Below are 17412 nucleotides of genomic sequence, written 5' to 3'. Positions count from 1 at the left end.
CATAAATGCCCTTACTGTCATATCTGATTTGTGCAAAATAAGCCTATTATTATACATTATATAATACATTTGAGTTTTATTTCTAATTTTTTCAGGTTGAGTGTGCAAATGATGACAGAACTTTTAGTTTTGGTTTAACCATCTCTTTAAGAAAGAAAGGAGAAAATATAAATAAAAGTTATTTTCACACATTTTGCCCGAGGAGGGCGCTATATAACAATGTAATGCATGACTTTATTATATAAAAGCTCCACAGCGTGGCGCGATGTGACTCTGAACACCAGATCAGTCCTCTCCGTTCACACACCGTTTTAGCTTCGAATTCCCCGACGTCTTCTCAAAACACGTTGCAACTGGGTGTCACGTGATAGGGAAAACCTAAAAACAACTTTAAAATCACGGTTACACACACGTTACGGTTATGCTGATGCATTGCGTGGTGTTGCGCTCATTTATGACGTATGTACGTTTTACTCCCTGCAGTGTGGTGTTGGGTGTTAAAGCGCGTCACTCGCTGCATTTGCCGTTGTTACCTGACGTGTCTGATACTGAATCGTCATTTTTAGCGTTTTTTTTAGATTATACTGAAATATCGTCGTCTTTGTTTCTGACTGATTTCAGGTGCTTGTAGCTGGCTTGGAAAAAGAGGAGGGGCTTCTGCTCTGTGCCAAAGACAAGTGATTCCTTTGCTTACACCGTGTGTTGGTTTAGATTAGTCTACTTTCCGAGTTTTTGTCTCTCTTAATGAATGCAAGTGTGACTCTCAGTCCAGTAGAACAATTTTGACTCACTGGTTTTCCAAACTGGACTGAAAAGCAATTTAATGGTCAATTTAATTGCTTTACTGTAAGACATTTGTAAACCCGAATTAAACTCATTCTCACAAATATATTTTATATTAGAGAAAGTGAAATTTGGATAAATCGTGTCTCGTATTTGAGCGCTCCCCCAACCGTTTGCTGGTGGTACTGCAGACAGACATTTCAAAGAGAGAAGCAGTTTGCCTTACAAAGCGACATGCAATGAGAACAAAATGGCTGATCTTTGTGCTTAATGAAAAATGCATTCACTACACACAATCCTTACTGATTCCGCTTGATTTACTTAATGACAATTAATAAACCAAGTGAAAATGATGATTTACAGAAGTGTTTCTAAACTGATGTGTGTAAAACAGCATAAGAAACAACGTGTTGTGTACATAATACGCAAAAAAACGTATGCCTTTAGTTATTTTAATAACCTCTTTTGTCGTATATGTTCCATGTGCGATTTGGATGATATTTTTACAAGCCCGAGTGGGCGCAAACTCCTCCCACGGGTCACAGCTCCCATCCCCCCTCAGATTTAATCTCCTTCTCTGTCACCCTAGACATGTGATTTAGTACTAAGGTGGTTAAATTAAACATTTTAACGGACTGTACAATTACACTTCATGTATCTGACATTGACATATTTGCACATTTTTTTCATGTATTTGCAAGGTGGGGGTACGGTTACGTTATAAGAGTCCTTTTATGTTTAAGATGTTTAAATAGACTCTAGTGTGAGACTGGACAATAGAACCAGTCTTAAGGGTACATTTTTAGAAATTGAGATTTTTACATCCTATGAAAGCTGAAGAAATAATCTCTCTATTGATGTATGGTTTGTTAGGATATGACACTATGTGGCGGAACAACAAATGTTTACAAAGCAGGAATCCGAGGGTGCAAAAAAAGCTAAATATTGAGAAAAGCGCCTTTGAAGTTGTTAATCTGAGGTACTGTAGCAGGCCATCCACTCACGAAAAGAACGTTTTTTTACATTAATGGTAGGACATTTATAAAGGGTCTTCATGGAACATGATCTTTACTTAATATCCTAATGTTTTTTTGGCAAAAAGAATAATCTGTCATGTTTAGCCCTACAATGTTTGGCGATTACTAAAAACGTTCTCGTGCAAATTACTGTTTTGGTGGTCCAGGGTCACATTTATATTTTAAATCTTGACATTTTTTAATTCACAAGTATGAGGGAGAAATCAGGCTTCTGTTAAGTTTACTATGTTCTTTTCACCCTGAGTGTGATCGTATACCTAAGCCAAAACATATAAATAAAGAGATGTTAACAAACATAAACGATCAAAACGGTGGCCAGAGGGTCAACAACGTTATTCCACTGATGACGCCATAACCAAGTGCTTTATGTAAATATAAGACTACACAAGTAATTCTAGACTGCGTTTATAAGAAATACATGAATAAATACATGAACATTTATAGAGTGCATTTTTAAACAGGACACCGCGTAGGATCGTTTCTGAAAACGTTGAAGAGCTGGTGTGGTGGGAGGTAACTATCCGATCTGTACCGCGAAACACGTGGCTCCTCCCCCTGTTGTTCTACAACCGGAGAGAAGCGAAGAGAGCGCGAATCGCCAAGTACACAGTAGAGTGCTGTCAGCGGCGTTACACTGTAGCCTACAGTCAGTCTCCTTGTGCCGTGGTTTGTATGACTGTGTCTGATTCCGTCGCGTGCTCACGATCAAGTCGTTGCCAACAGAAACCGCGGACGCGCAGAATTTAAAGGTGCACAATAACAAGCACATTCCCGTGCAGACGAATTTTTGGAGATACCGGTTGTTAGGCTCTCTGACCGATCATAACACTGGGTGAGTTGACAGGCTTTTCCTCTAAAAAACGACACGAATGTCCCACTATGGGCTATGTCGTTTTTAACAGTTTAATGTTGTTTAATTTCAAAAGTCAATGTGAGATGCAGATTTTAGTGTGATGGATGATAATTATTTGTTTGTTTTTCTAAAGATACTAAATGAGTGTGCTTTTACATTAGCAGGGAGTGAATTTCTAGTTACGAGTGATGTTTATGCAGTGTTGTGCAGTGTTTTTAAAAAACTATCTGATTCCTCATTACAACGTTAACTTTGTATTGTATTACACTGTCTAAAATGTAATTGCGTTACTCATTACAGCTGCATCCACCTTGAACACATGGACGGTAGAAATTAAAACTCTTTAAATACTTACATTTTTAGATATGTAAAGATGATCTTAAACTTAACAGCACCTGTAACAAGCAATGCAGATGTTTTCATGTGAATTTTAACAAAATAGATTAAAGTATTTCTAGTGACTGTTAAACTCACCGCAATTTAGGTTTAGATCTAAGTAACTGTAATGCATTTACTTTAAAATGAAGAATAATCCCTTACTTTACTTTTATAGTAGAAAGGAATTTAAATACTGTACTAAGTAACTGTTTAATCCATTGCACTCGACAATTAATTTAAATAACATTAACTCTTAACTCCATAGCCAGCAGCATCATAACTTAAAATAACCAAACTTCTGATGGCCATCAGAATATTTTCTTATATGTGTATATGAACATACAGTTTATCAGATGAAAGTATTGGGCCCATTTCTTTCATTCTTTGGCAGAATAATACATTTGATTGTCTATTCATTTGTTCTTTACATCATCTCCTGAATGTTGGTTCGTTTCTTTAAAAAATACAATCTTTTAAACAAAAAGCCGGGTGGATTGGTTTTTGGATTTAGAATGATGATTAAACCTGAGTATGTGCTGTTTTTGGATCTGTATATGCTGTACGCTTTCAGAAGATTAGTAAAAATGTCTCCTAGGGTATAACATTGAAAACGTGGACTGCTGGACAATCGGTTCAATGGCGACGAAGTGTTAATCACGGTTTCAAACAATTCGATTTTTATAAAATTCCTTGAAGAGTCAATATTTTGTGGTTTTAAAGTCTGATGAACTGAGCTTGTTTATTGTTTTACACTGTTATATGAGGTCTACTTATGACGTTCGCGTGGTTTTTACATCCAAAAACATAAAAATCCAGAAGTAATAGGCTGTTTTCAGGCCAGCTCCGCAAACGCTCGGTTTTGTGCAGTTTGTGTAGTTTGAGCCTGTGAATTTGGTTCGAGACGTAACGTTAAGTTACACATTAGCACCATTCACAGTTTTCGCACAGCATTAGTATTATCTGGAGACCTCCTGTGATTTATAAATTACCTCCCCACATCAGTATTTCATGTGACGCATTCGCACAGGATGATTTCACTTAAATTTACTGACTTATTTCCCGGATGTGATGGCAAGGCGTATAGTTTTTGTCCTTGTATTGCGTTGTATGATATATTACGTACCTGTCAGCATTTGAGACCAGTGATCCCGAACCAGACAAAAGATCACAAGCTTAAGGTCTCAAATTTTACGAGAGTTTCCATGATAAATAAACAAACTGGAGACTCCCGGTAACTTATGGATATCACCCAGCACCCGAAATAAAACCAAAACACTTTAAAGCGGCCTCCTATATTCGTAAATGGAGTATAAAACCTTGTAAAATTATATATGAGCCCACCAAATCACAGAGATGGCAATTCGCACAAGCTTAAGATCACAGACAACCTCTGCAATTAATACAAATGACTAGAGGTCCCCAGGTAATACTAATCTTGTGAGAATAGTGCTCAGGGCACATCAAGCGATCTCTAACAAAGCAATAGTGACGCATAGTACAAAAATGTTTTCATACATAAGGTTGCTGCGCCATTCCTATTGGATCTAATATTGAAGACACAGCACTGCTTTTTAATTTTAAACTCTACACAAATTCAGTGTCGACCTGTGCCTTGTTCACAAAGGATATATATGAGGTCAACTTATGAATTTCGCATGGTTTTTACATCCAAAAACATTAAAATCAATATGTAATAGGCTGTTTTCTACCCAGGTTTTGAGGCCAGCTCTGCAAATGCTCGGTTTTAATGGGCGCGCCACATTAAAGACACTCGGAAGTAAACGCCCACCGCTTTGTTTGGATAGCAGTTTGTGTAGTTGGAGCCTTCTGTGAATTTGGTTCGAGACGTAACGTTAGGTTACACATTAGCACCATTCACAGTTTTCGCACTGCATTAGTATTATCTGGAGACCTCCTGTGATTTATAAATTTCCACCCCGCATCAGTATCGGATCCAATATTGAAGGCACAGCACTGCTTTTTAATTTTAATTCTCCACAAATTCAGTGCCGACCTGTGCCTTGTTCACGATGGATATATATAAGGTCTAGTTATGAGTTTTGCGTGGTTTTTACACACAAAAAAAATCAAAATCAATAAGTAGTAGGGTGTTTTCTACCCAGGTTTTAAGGCCAGCTATGCAAACGCTCAGTTTTAATGGGCGCACCGCATTAAAGACACTTGGAAGTAAACGCCCACTGCTTTGTTTGGATAGCAGTTTGTGTAGTTGGAGCCTTCTGTGAATTTGGTTCGAGACGTAACGTTAGGTTACACACTAGCACCATTCACAGTTTTCGCACGGCATTAGTTTTATCTGGAGACCTCCTGTGATTTATAAATTACCACCCCACATCAGTATCAGATCAAATATTGAAGGCACAGCATTGCTTTTTCATTTTAAACTCTCCACAAATTCAGTGTTGACCTGTGCCTTGTTCACGAAGGAATCCTCGGAGAAATGAAACAAACAAACGCTTAATGTTTTTCCCACATGAGCTGGAATGTCTTTAAAAATAAACTTTAACCCTTCATTCCCAATATCGGGAAGGTTATGCAGCAACTGTATTCTTCCAAAAGCAGGGATGGAACAATATTTATTTATCCTCATCTTTTTTTTTGTATTGCTTGCTAGCTCTATCTGGTTCCGCGCCACTGGTTCTGTCATGCGTGAACCAGTGGGCGGGACTAGAGAAGTGGTGGTTGATATTTTTCTGTGGAGGTGGTGTTCGACCTATCAATAAGTGCATTCCATAACTTGGCGTTCCCTGGACATGTTGTCAGTAACAGATATAATCTCAATAACAAGGGCATTTTCAGTTTTGACACTTATATGATGTTTGCATGAATACCATTCCCTCTTATATAACGAAAGCTTGGGTTAAAATTGTGATTTTAATTCATGCCTCCTTTAAGCTTATGGAGTGTCCAACAACAAGTTAAATTTACATACACGGTGTAAAAGCACTGACATTTTTAAATAATAGGTAGTTATTATTACCTTACGTCTTGCCTGACTCTCAAATGATTCAAACTAGATTAAACTAGATAAGCACAGTGCGGTATGTTAACTTCAATTTTACAAAAAGCATCCCTTTCAGAATAAGCTAGTAACCACAGAAATTGACTTATTTCCAAGGTGTTTATGTGTGTTAGTATGCCTAAAGGGAAATCTGATTTAGGGGTTGTTGACACATGTGTTCTTCTGTGATACTAATCCAGTAGGTGTGGAAGCACTGAAATACACAAACATATTGTTTGCTGGTTCTCTTTTTGGTTTGTTTTGTTTAGTTTATGTTGCCCAAATGGGTTGGAATAAACATAACACTGCCTTAACTAATGGCATGAGTTAGGAATAAATCTGTGTTGCCATACTATGGGACATTTTCAGGATTATTACAAATGGGGGAAAAGCAATGCACTGTACCAGTTTAGATGGAATGCATTTTGCCATTAATGCTAAATATTCAAACACATAGCAAATGGATGTAGACATAATATGTATAGAATATTAAATGTCCACTAACTACTTCGTGTAATGTGATGATGTGGGTTTGTTTAGCATCTACTATTGAAGCAGATGGAAAACTAAATCTATATGAAAATACAAGCAGGCTGTTTTGTTTAATATTAGTCAGTTTCTTCCTGTTTACATGGGTGGTTCTTTTCTAAACATAAACAACAATAACGCAATGTTACATGAAAATTGAAAAGACTGAAATCTTGCCCCTAAAAAATACTAAAAACACAACAAAACCAAAACCACAAAAGTAAAATATTTGTAAGATTTCTTGATTTGTTACAATTAAGAATTCTAGTTGGAGTTTACGGACTTAACAACATTCATTTGAACTATATAGTTCTCATGGTTCAATGGTTTTTAGCTTTGACTTTCATGGGCTGCAACCCTAAACCTCTTTTTTGAAATAAGATATGATAAACAATCTTCTTTAAATTTAAAAAGCTTACAGCTCTTGTGGTGCTTCATTAAATATTGGTGATCATCATATAACTAAAATGTAACTTTTGTTCAAAATGCCAGGTGGCAATGTTTTTATGGAAAAACAAACACCGGCAAATTCAAGAAACTGTAATCGGAACTCGTTTAAAATTGAAATGGGATATTTTGGGCATCGTTCGTACCATTAATATGCACAGGCCAGGGTGTAAAAATATAGGCTTCAGTGTGGTATGGATAATTGTGACATCTGTGTTTGATGTTCACAATTCTCAGTGAGGTTGAGGTTACCATTTATCCTAAGTAAAATTATCTTGATTTGTGGTTTTGGATGTGAATGGCACAGTTATGTCTGATTGGTAACATCACTGGGTTGAGAGAATTGTATGGACAAGCTGGACACCAGAAGCTAGAAGACAGGTGTAATGTGATCTAATGAGTCCTGTTTATGCTGTAAGTATATGTATCTGATTGGATCCGTCTTGTCTAATTGGAACCTTTTACGCCACCGAAGCAACTTTTTTGGAGATGTGTTTTCTTGCAATATCTATCCACAAGCCCTCCATCAAGCAGAGTGATCCATTTCAAACGAATAATGGACTTCTGCTTAATAACTCCGACCCAGAACTAAGATGTATTTACAGCTCAGAACACTGACATTAGCTCAGGTCTGACATGATTAAAAAACAAACAAACATACTACCGAGCACTTTTAGCAGTTAGGTTGAGCTGCTCCGCACTTACCGAGAATGCTTGCACCGTTCTGGGTGCATTATGACAAGAGTGCCTCTTTAAGCACCTTTTTTAGGCAAAATGTTTTCCTGTGTTTAGATTAATAAATACAGGTACACAGTTTTAAGTTGTTTTTGCAAATGAAACAAGGTTGTCCGTGAGATTTTACTCCTCTGCAAATGCACAACACGTTTTCCATTTTTTTTCCACACAGGAATTAAAGAATATGGCCCATATTGACAACGATACAATAGTTAACGTTTTTATATACTTCAAACTGTTAAACTTCTCAATATTTATTTATTCTGACTACTTGTTCACCATCTTTAATAATCACTTTCTTTTTTTAAATATCAAATATTTATATTGTTTTTCTTTTGGGTGCAGCTGTATTCATAGTCTATTCTTACGATACATAAAGATCACCTATTCGTCCACGCTCCACCCCTAAAGATCTCTTGAAATGGTTTTGCCCCGTTCTGTCTGTAATTTTCCACTTGGTCATTGACTTCACTGTGCTCATGAGGGGGGAGGGGATGACTGTGCTCGTCTGTGAATAACAGGGTAGCTGTGCCACCATGCGTTTCCTGTCGTAGATCTTAAGTGTAATGGATTTTTCATCAAAAAATTTAATGGCGAAATGCATCGAAATGCCCTTGTTAAAATTTCATATCTATAAATTGATATATTCATAAATAGTGAAAACACAGACTGTAATCCCCAAGGGAAATGTGCCTGTAATGTTACAGTACAGTTTTCTTATCAAATTACATAGAAAATGGAACAAGGAATGAGTTGAAAAAAGAGCTTCTTATACCCTGAGTGAATAAAGGGGCAGAACTGGCTGAAACCGGTTGAGGCAGCACAGCTTTACTTCCTGATTAAAAGTGGAACTGTGAACAACAGCCAAGATTTCAGGTCGCTAGCTGTTTATAGTTGCTTAAGTTGCGCATTATCTGTAAACATTTTTATAAAATACTATTTTAGTATTAATTGAATTATACAGATTTCGCAGGTTTCATAAGAATAAATTCTGTGCTGATTAATGACGATTCATTTAAGAGGATTTAGTGTACAGTTTAATGAGAGAATATTTTCCAAACTATTTTATTAGAATAATGAGCTTAAAATAAGCTGTCTCTGCTGTTGGCAATCTTTTTAAGAGCTCTCATATCAACAAGGCAAAATGTATTAATTTAAATGGTGGTAGAGGTATATTTGTTTTTGCACACTATAGGGCATTGTGAATTTAGCTCATTAATCACAGGGGGTTCACCCCAAGAAAATATTTCTTTATTCACATAAAAAGAACATCTGTAAATTCCAAGCAACAAACGAGTAATGATACCATGAAAATGTCCACACAACTTGTGGTGTGACTTGGTTTGGCCATTGATATTGGCCCTTTTCATGCGAGAGCCAAAATCGTTTTGACATCAACGATATCTGATTCTGAGCTAGAACCGTCTCATCATGGTGATGGTGCTCCATAGCCTCTCGCATTCTGGAGAGTGATTTCTGGGCTGGGTCAGATACATTTTAGTTGGTTTTTACTTGCCAGATGACTATTGAAAGCGGATTTTCTCTCAAGATGGGTGGTGTTACTTTTTCTTTTTACGCGACCTTATGACATGTTCTTTATTTTTGTTCTGCGATGCAACAGCAGAGGCTAGCTCATTCAGGATATTTAGTGTGATGTTAGCATTGGTGAGAACCTTTGTCTCTCCTGCTCTTAAGATAGAAGGCCAAATAAAAAAAAACGATCATTTGAGGATTGATAAAAATAATCTACTTTGTCATACCACTGAAAACCAGGCAATAAAAAATATACATCTGGATTCACACTTGATGAGTACGATATTGTGATATTCTGAATGTTTTCGATGCCATACCACAGCGGTTAGAGAACACCTACTATCTCCTGCAATATATATGGTACGGTCTTATTGCTGCCACCCCTCCCCCACACTCGCTCTCAATGTCATGTGGCGGCTCTTGATTGGCTCAGAGCTAGTAAGTCTCATACTTTCCTGCAAGGCTAGCATGGTTGTTTTGTGTGTTAAAAGATTTACTACTTTTCGTTCTTCTCTGTGTGTTTTTTTGTTGAACTGTTTATTGATGTTGCCTGAGCTCTATCACCTTGTCAAACATTGTGTTACCACACTTTTAAATAAAATAATTTTGTTTTTCGCTTGGATATTAACTGTTAAAATATTTTACATTTTGTTTTATTCACACCATACCTCCTCTTCTTTTAAAATGTCACACACCTTTCCTTTAAATAAGGCTTATACCAAAGTGTTCAAGAATACTTCGATTCACGATTGAGCAGATCGTCCAGGTGTGTGACGTGCACGACAAACAGTTTCAAATGCATTGCTAGCTATCTAACAGCATGTAGCCATCACCGATTCTCTCTAGTGTGAACCCACACAAATTGCGATTAGTTGCAGACTAACTGGTTTGTAATCTGTCTGACCAGTTGTCAAGTGTGCTTACTATGCTGGAAAGCAACGGTGACAAACAGACAATACAATTGTTAGAGATTTGAAAAAGTTTAAGAGGCGAGTGACGCCTGGAGTATCTTAAGCCAAAAACTGCTTCCCAAATCTCAAACATGGTCTCATCCCTTATGGCTCTTTCCCTTTTTTCAGCAAGCATGTTAAGAATAAAATCTCCTGTTGTATTTGAGAGTTTTTTTTTACAGAAGTCTTGCACAAGTAATCTGGAGTGTAACTACATTTGGAAAGGATACTTTTTTCATTTCACATACCTAGACAATGAACCTCAATGTTGCACTTGGCATTATTTGTGACATGTTTAATGAGTCCCATGAACTGTAGTTTAAAAACAAGTAGACAGAATGAGTATTTATCCTGTTACTGTGCCTGCTCTGGCGATACACGTTGTTGTCTCCTCCCCTCCATTCCGGTAATGGTTTGTTCCATACTCTCGGGTGATTTTCCATTGTCTGCTCGGCTCTTGTTACTTGATAGCAAGATGGTGGAGCAATACTGCACTGTGACTTTGCTTGTGAATGTATTTCAGATAGCAGAGATGACCTGAAAATATCAAACTATTCCAAACGATTTCAGAGCATGTCTATTTTAAAGTAAATCATATTTGAATTATTGTCAATAATTAAATTACTCAAATGAATTATAATCATTAAAAATTACTATGAAACACAGTCTGTTTATTGCAGTTATGTGTAATTAAATACAAAACGCTGCTATTTTTTGGTCAAGCGTGTATAGCTTAAGTAACTAACAACAGCACCCCTACAAAATCCATGGTTCGATCTTAGTCCTTCCCCTCCCCCATCTGACTATGTTTTAGTGCTTTGCTCTTGATTGTACAAATGCTAGAACAGGCTTGTAAATATCTCCTCCAAGCAGAAGGTGGCCTGCATTTGATGAAAGCAGTGTAAGGTCACTCACAGTTCTCTGTCCTTTTTACATTTGTTGCTATGTTTTCATCAGAATACTTTTATAAGTATATAAAACATTTGTTTATAAATTTAATTTATCCATTTACTTAAAGTCTTGTTTAATTTTTTCGCATTGCATGAGGTGTTTGCGATTTGTAAGCATTTTTCAGCCACATGCTAGCATTTCTTTCTATTTAGCTATGTAATGTTTTGTATTGACTGGTTTGTTGTATATGTGCTCAAAACTTTGGACTGAATTTTAACCGGTTGTCTCTTGGAAGATATAATATGGTCTTGGAAATGTTCCCCTCAGGAGAGTTTGGGTGTACCATACCTGGTGGTGATTTACACTGATTCTGAGGACCATGATTAGCTGTTTTGTGTGTTCGACTAAACTTTGAAAGAAACCTTGAGCAAAGTAGGATCACCTGTTGGATTGAGCAACATTTTGTTTGAGCTAACATGCTTTGACCCAACTTTTGTAAGCTGACACTGTTGAAAATTACTTTAGCCTATCAATTAAATTGATAAATACATGTGTGGTGGGAGCTGCTGTAAGTCTCCCTTATCAGACGCAAGATGTCAAGTGTAAGGACTGCCTGCGTGAGTTAAAGAAAGAACCAGGCCATGAACATGCCAAAGCATTCGCAGACTTGAGTGCTCGGCCAACATAATATTTTTAGTTGGCTTAAATGTGACAACTCTTACTAATGTGCTAGACTAAGGCCCGATTCACATTTCGCGTCTAAAACCGTTCGGAAACGCGAGCTGAACTGGGTTCTGCTTTTTTTTCAAAAGCGCTTGGACTTTGCGCTCGCCTGCCGTCTGTTGTCTCTAAGCAACCATGGGCCACGATAGCCATTGAGGCGAGGAGGTATAAACAAAGGATATATGGATTATATGCACTGAAAATACCTCGCAATTACTCTGCTACTAGATTTAGTTATGCCGTGATCATATGTGTCTCCATTTTCATTAAGCTTGTCTATATTGACTGGTTGGTTCTTTTCACATGACCTGCGATGCGATTGCGCCTTTCTGAGAAGTTGAGATTCTTTCATCTCGATGCGGCGCCGACGCTCCTGAAAAAAAAAAAAAACGCCCCCATTTATGCACGGCTGACGCGAAATGTGATTCGGGCCTTAATTGACTAGTTGCAATGCTTTACGTTGTGAATTGTCGTACGAAATGTTTTGGAAAGTAATGACTCATAAGCGAGAACTTACGTAACCTTAAACGTTACTGTTCACAGACAGGCATAGTATGTTTGGGGACATTGTTTTCCCCACTGATATTAAGAAGAAAGCTTCAGTTACATAGTTGATCCAAAGGGAGTGTGGGGACATGTCTGCGTCTCTCTCATCTGATGGGTATTAACAACCCAAGAGATTCATGTAGCCCTGGTGATTCCCCAGAAAGATGGAGCATGTTTCATTTCATGTCAAGGTAGACAGCAGGACAGGTTCCTGTGGTCTTGAATCTGGAACTTGACTCCGACCAATGAGCTGCTTGTCAAGCCGAAAACGCACCCGTTTAAAATTCCCTGCTCGGTTTTCGATTGGTGTCAGACCACTGTAGGTACCCAGAGTGGAGTTGTTTCTAGTTGGTAAGTGAGCCACTTGCTTAAAACGTTCATGGAACACAAGGGCAAGTCAGAAGAGTGAAGCTGGAACTGAAGAGCAGGAGGAGTCTACACTTGATATCTCAATTAAATTCTTGACGTGGTTATCCAGAGGACGTAGAAGAATATCTGTGTCATATCACAGTAGATTAGTTTGTGTGAAAAAAGAAGCGTGAACAACACACTGTCTGCTGTAGAGGTTGTGCAACCTTAGAACCTATTCCTTAGAATTCAGAGAAAACATTAGTATAATCTGGAGGGTAAAGAAGACAGTTTTAATAGTTAGACACCAAGGCTTTGTTTAATTGGTTTTACTTGATTCTTTTGAACAATGCAACTGCAGTGGTTTGGTTTGCCATCTGTTAAGCTGGTGGCCATTTTGTGTCACTGCACTGAAGCTTCATAAGTATGAAATGGCAGAGTGGGGGAGGGGCTCTTAAAGAGACCTCACTGTAAAAATGACTCAATCGAAGCTGCAGTGTGCACAGTTTACGTCTGCTGTTCTGTGTTGGATTCAAGTTAGTCCAAGTGTTTTTGTTAGTTTTAGTTCTAGTAACTAAAACTAGTTTAGTAACTATCCTTAGATGTGTTCTATATCTTCTGCCTGTAGAGCAGATTTGAGAGTACTAAAAATGCTATAAGCAAGAATGTTTGAAAAACAATATAACTGAAGCTCAATCATCTGCTAAATATTACATTAATTTGATAGCTGGTTAGTTTTCAGACACAGATCTACAAGCGAGATCTTCGACCGAGAGCTAAATCTGGTCTCAGCTAGTTCTAGCCAGTTTCTGCCTGTCATGTCTATGAGATGCCTAGTGTGCACATGGTAGCGTTGGAGCACAAACCCTTTTTAAGTGATTGTTGTATTAGAGGTTGTTTGAGATTGTTTTACTGATATGTTTCTTAGCCATCATTGTAATATGGCATTTAATTTTAGTAGTGCATCTGTATATTTAAATGTAGATGCAATATATCAATAATCATAAGCATTCCGTAGTGCTGATTTTACACACCACAACTGCATAAAGCTAAAGCAGTCTTAAATGTTGGCTAAAACGGATAAGAATCAACAACGCTATAAACAAACAGTATACTATTGCTCTCCATAACCTCAATTCCATTCGGTCTTGTCCAAATTTATTGCATTTCGTTCTTAACATTGTATTGTTGATCATCAAACTTGCAGTATAAATGTCCATGCTTTATTTTATTGAAAGTGTTTGGCATGAAAAATAGAAGAAATGCATTTATTCCGTCAGTTTTGTTTCTGTCGTTTATACAGTTCAAACTCTCCGATACATACTGTTTCACAGTGTAAGAATTAATAATAGGCTGTTTGTAATTTTTCTTATTCGCGCATTAAGCACAAACACATTGGTTGCCTAGGGCATAAAGTAAACCCACGTAAGTAATATGACATCAATAATAGATGCCTATTAAAAGGTAATCTAATCCCCACCAGTTTTCATCGGTCAGAACTAGGCCTATGTTTTTTCCTGAGGTACCTACATCATAATTGTTACATCATAATACCAGCGAGGGAATTATATGACATCTGTTTTAAAAATAACTAAATTTAGTGACCATGACCGAGTGAATCATTAGACTGAAACACAAATGAAGATATTTGAAAGAATGTCAGTAACCAAACAGATCTCATCCCCCATTCACTGCCATAGTAAAAAAAAAATACTATGGGAGTCTATCTACATGTTTGTTTTATTTTACATTGTTTAAATTAGAAAGTAGAATAAAAACTAACTAAAAACCAAGAAAACAAGCTGAATTACTGTTTTATTCCAGTAGCACTGTAGATTCAGAGACTGAAAATGATTGTGCCTTAAAAATGTACAGAGATTGAAATGTAATTTCGCTTTAAATAGGCTGACCTTCTGAATTCTGTTAATTCTGTTAATATTAACTGTCTGTTAGTGGGTGATTTTAAATTACAGGATGGGTATGTGTGAATACACCTTTGTGTGATGATCAGTGTCGAACCTCAACATACAGAATGTTCTAAACAGTATTAGCATTTCACATAGATACTTTGCTCAAATGTTTTTGTTGGAACTGATAACTACTTTCTACTGAAATTTACATATAAATTTTTTAATCAGTGTTGATTCGTGCTTCTCAGAATTCGCTCCTGCCGCTGGCGTTTAGATGATTAAAATTTTACTGCTGTGACCAACAGTCTGGCTAGCGGCATGAGTCTGTCCTCTGCATTGAAAGCTAGTGCTATTCAGGAATTAGCGATTCTGTTCACGCTGCTGAATTCAAGATTTCAGAGCTGTATTAAATCTGTGAACACAACAGCAGACTCAATTTGAATTCCTAAATCCCCTCAATCAATTCGGTTGTAAAAGGGTCACTGCTTATTGTGACCTAAATTTTGTGGGGTAAGAGTGTGTTCTGACTTCAATGGAATTCCTCCACACATTTCCAAAGACTTCTTTCCTTTTTCTCATTTAAGTTCTTGATTTTGTGTTTGCTTTAGTGTGTAGAACTGCAAAATGTATTAAAATGGCTGTGCAGTGGTCCACTGGAACATAGGCTAAGTTTGTTTTGTGGTGGTCATACAGGTTGTTCTGGTTACTGAAAGCCAGACTACTTTATTGCGTTTCTCTGTTTTTGCGAGATGCGCTAGTGGGAATGGTTAACGTGTTTCATAAACAGGGCTTCACAGTCCATACTAAATTCTCACCCCCTCAATGTACTCTTTATGTGCCCCTGTGAAAGTAGTGGTTGTGTTTCTATCATGATTAATAACATAGTAAGAACCGTCATACAGGTGCATCTGTCCAATCAGTTGTATTATCAGAAAAACAATTTTGCATGTTTATTTAAAGTCGAGAAGTCATTGACAGGTTCCGCTAAGTGGACCATAGAGGAAAACTTAGATACTAGAACATGAACACTGTTTTTTTTGGGGATAGGCTGTTGCAGTCCTCACAACCGTACTATAAAAATATATGGATCTTAACTATAAACTTTAGCATGCTCCCCTCTTCATCCTTATAATGGTATGCTCCCAGTAACTTTCCACTGTCTGCTCTGCTGTGCGTGGAGCTACTGCAGTATGTCATTGCTCCAAAGTAAATTTGTTATTCTTAAGAACTAGTTTAATAAGCTGAGATCGAACGAAAATGTAAATAGCTATCTGTTTCAACGCATTTATACTTTCATAGTAATATATGAAAAGCAATTTGTTTAAATAAAAAAAGACAATTGTTTATATCTTGTATGTTTACTGGTAATATTTTAGTGTTAATCATTTAAATGTGTTTGTTAAAACAATAAAAACTATTGTACAAACCCTTCAAAATCCATGGGACATTCCCAGTCCTGCCCCTCCCCCATCAACTCGGGTTAAGTGCTAGGCAGTTGATTCCAGAAGGGCTAGTCAGCCTCGCTAATTCCTCCTTCGAGCAGAAGGTGGCCTCCATTTGAAGATAGCAGTGTAAGGACACAGTCTTTGTCCTTCTTTAGTCATTTCATTAGAATTTAATTTGAAACTGGTTTATGTAACTATGACTTACTAAATTAACAAGATTAATAAAATCTCAGTTGGTGGGGTGTTTGCGAAATGTTTGCAGTAGCATGAAAGTATTAGCATTTTTGAAAGATGCTCGTTAAACTATCTTAAGTGGAACTATCTGGCTTTTTTTTCGAATACGCAAAAAATATTTTGTGTGAGAAAGATGCTTAATAAATGCTGTTGCAGGGGGTATTCCTTCTTTTTTGAGCAGATTTTAGGTCCTGCCCTCTTCTAACTCACCTGCCTGTAATTTACAAGTGATCCTGAGGTCCTTGATTAGCATTTAGAGATAAACCCTGTCTCAATCAGCTCCTTTGTTTCCGAGGTCGTGAATTAGTATATAGTGTACACGGGTTCGGGCACTGGTAAGAACCCTGGCTCACTTCACATTGAGACACATTGTTCACTACTTTTCCTGTGAAAAGAAGCGCCTTGTGATACTTCACAGCTGGAATTAATCAACAACAGGCAAAACCGACATCTCTCTGACTTTATTTTTTAACAACTGGTTGAAGGACATTTGAGAAAGACCTTCATTATTCTGTTACATAGCAGTGCACAAATTGGGTCGATTATGAAAATTAACTGTTAAGGAAATTGTGTTGCCTGCTTGTCTAGGAACGTTTGTTTAGACATGACATGAAATAATCGTTTGTCTTTTCAAAAGTTCTGTTGCGTTTCATGAAGTTCAATCAATTGGCTCCTTTAATTTCAGTTAAACGAAAACTTGTGACGTGATTTCCGGTAAGGGTACATGTGGAGCATCGATTTGTACTTGTTTTTTGCGGTGCCTGAATTGCACTGGAGGGATTTTGCGAATGAGCCCGTCCTTAAAATGGTTGACTCCCTGATCAGTGACCTAACTGATGAACATGGGAGCTGATTGAGACAGCCAAAGATTTGGTAGGATTGAGCTCACCTGTGTTGAATATGCTTGTTTAGAGACCAGACAAGGTATTATAAGATGCACCTGAAAAGTATATAATACAGACAGAAATGGAAACTTAACAGGAGTACCTGCACGAATTGTGAGTAGAATTTATTGTTGAAGGCATCAGACACTTTTTAAAAATCAACTTAAC

General features: G+C 37.3%; 1 protein-coding gene across 3 annotated transcripts in view; it reads left to right on the top strand.

The window, feature by feature from the left end:
• Positions 1–2389: 2389 nt before the first annotated feature.
• The window catches only part of atf7ip (activating transcription factor 7 interacting protein), a 31576-nt gene continuing 16553 nt past the window's right edge, over positions 2390–17412 (top strand). The window contains exon 1 of one of the 3 annotated variants that reach the window (XM_056733086.1): positions 2390–2652. The gene's annotated coding sequence lies outside the window, so the exon portion shown is untranslated. Of the gene's footprint in view, positions 2653–11128; positions 11165–17412 lie in introns of those variants that run through there. The other 2 variants (XM_056733031.1, XM_056733069.1) reach the window with 2 other exon arrangements.

Source organism: Triplophysa dalaica, chromosome 2, assembly GCF_015846415.1.
Source record: "Triplophysa dalaica isolate WHDGS20190420 chromosome 2, ASM1584641v1, whole genome shotgun sequence".
Classification (NCBI taxonomy): domain Eukaryota; kingdom Metazoa; phylum Chordata; class Actinopteri; order Cypriniformes; family Nemacheilidae; genus Triplophysa; species Triplophysa dalaica.
Note: the sequence above shows the minus strand (reverse complement) of the source record. Positions and strands in the feature narration are given on the sequence as shown.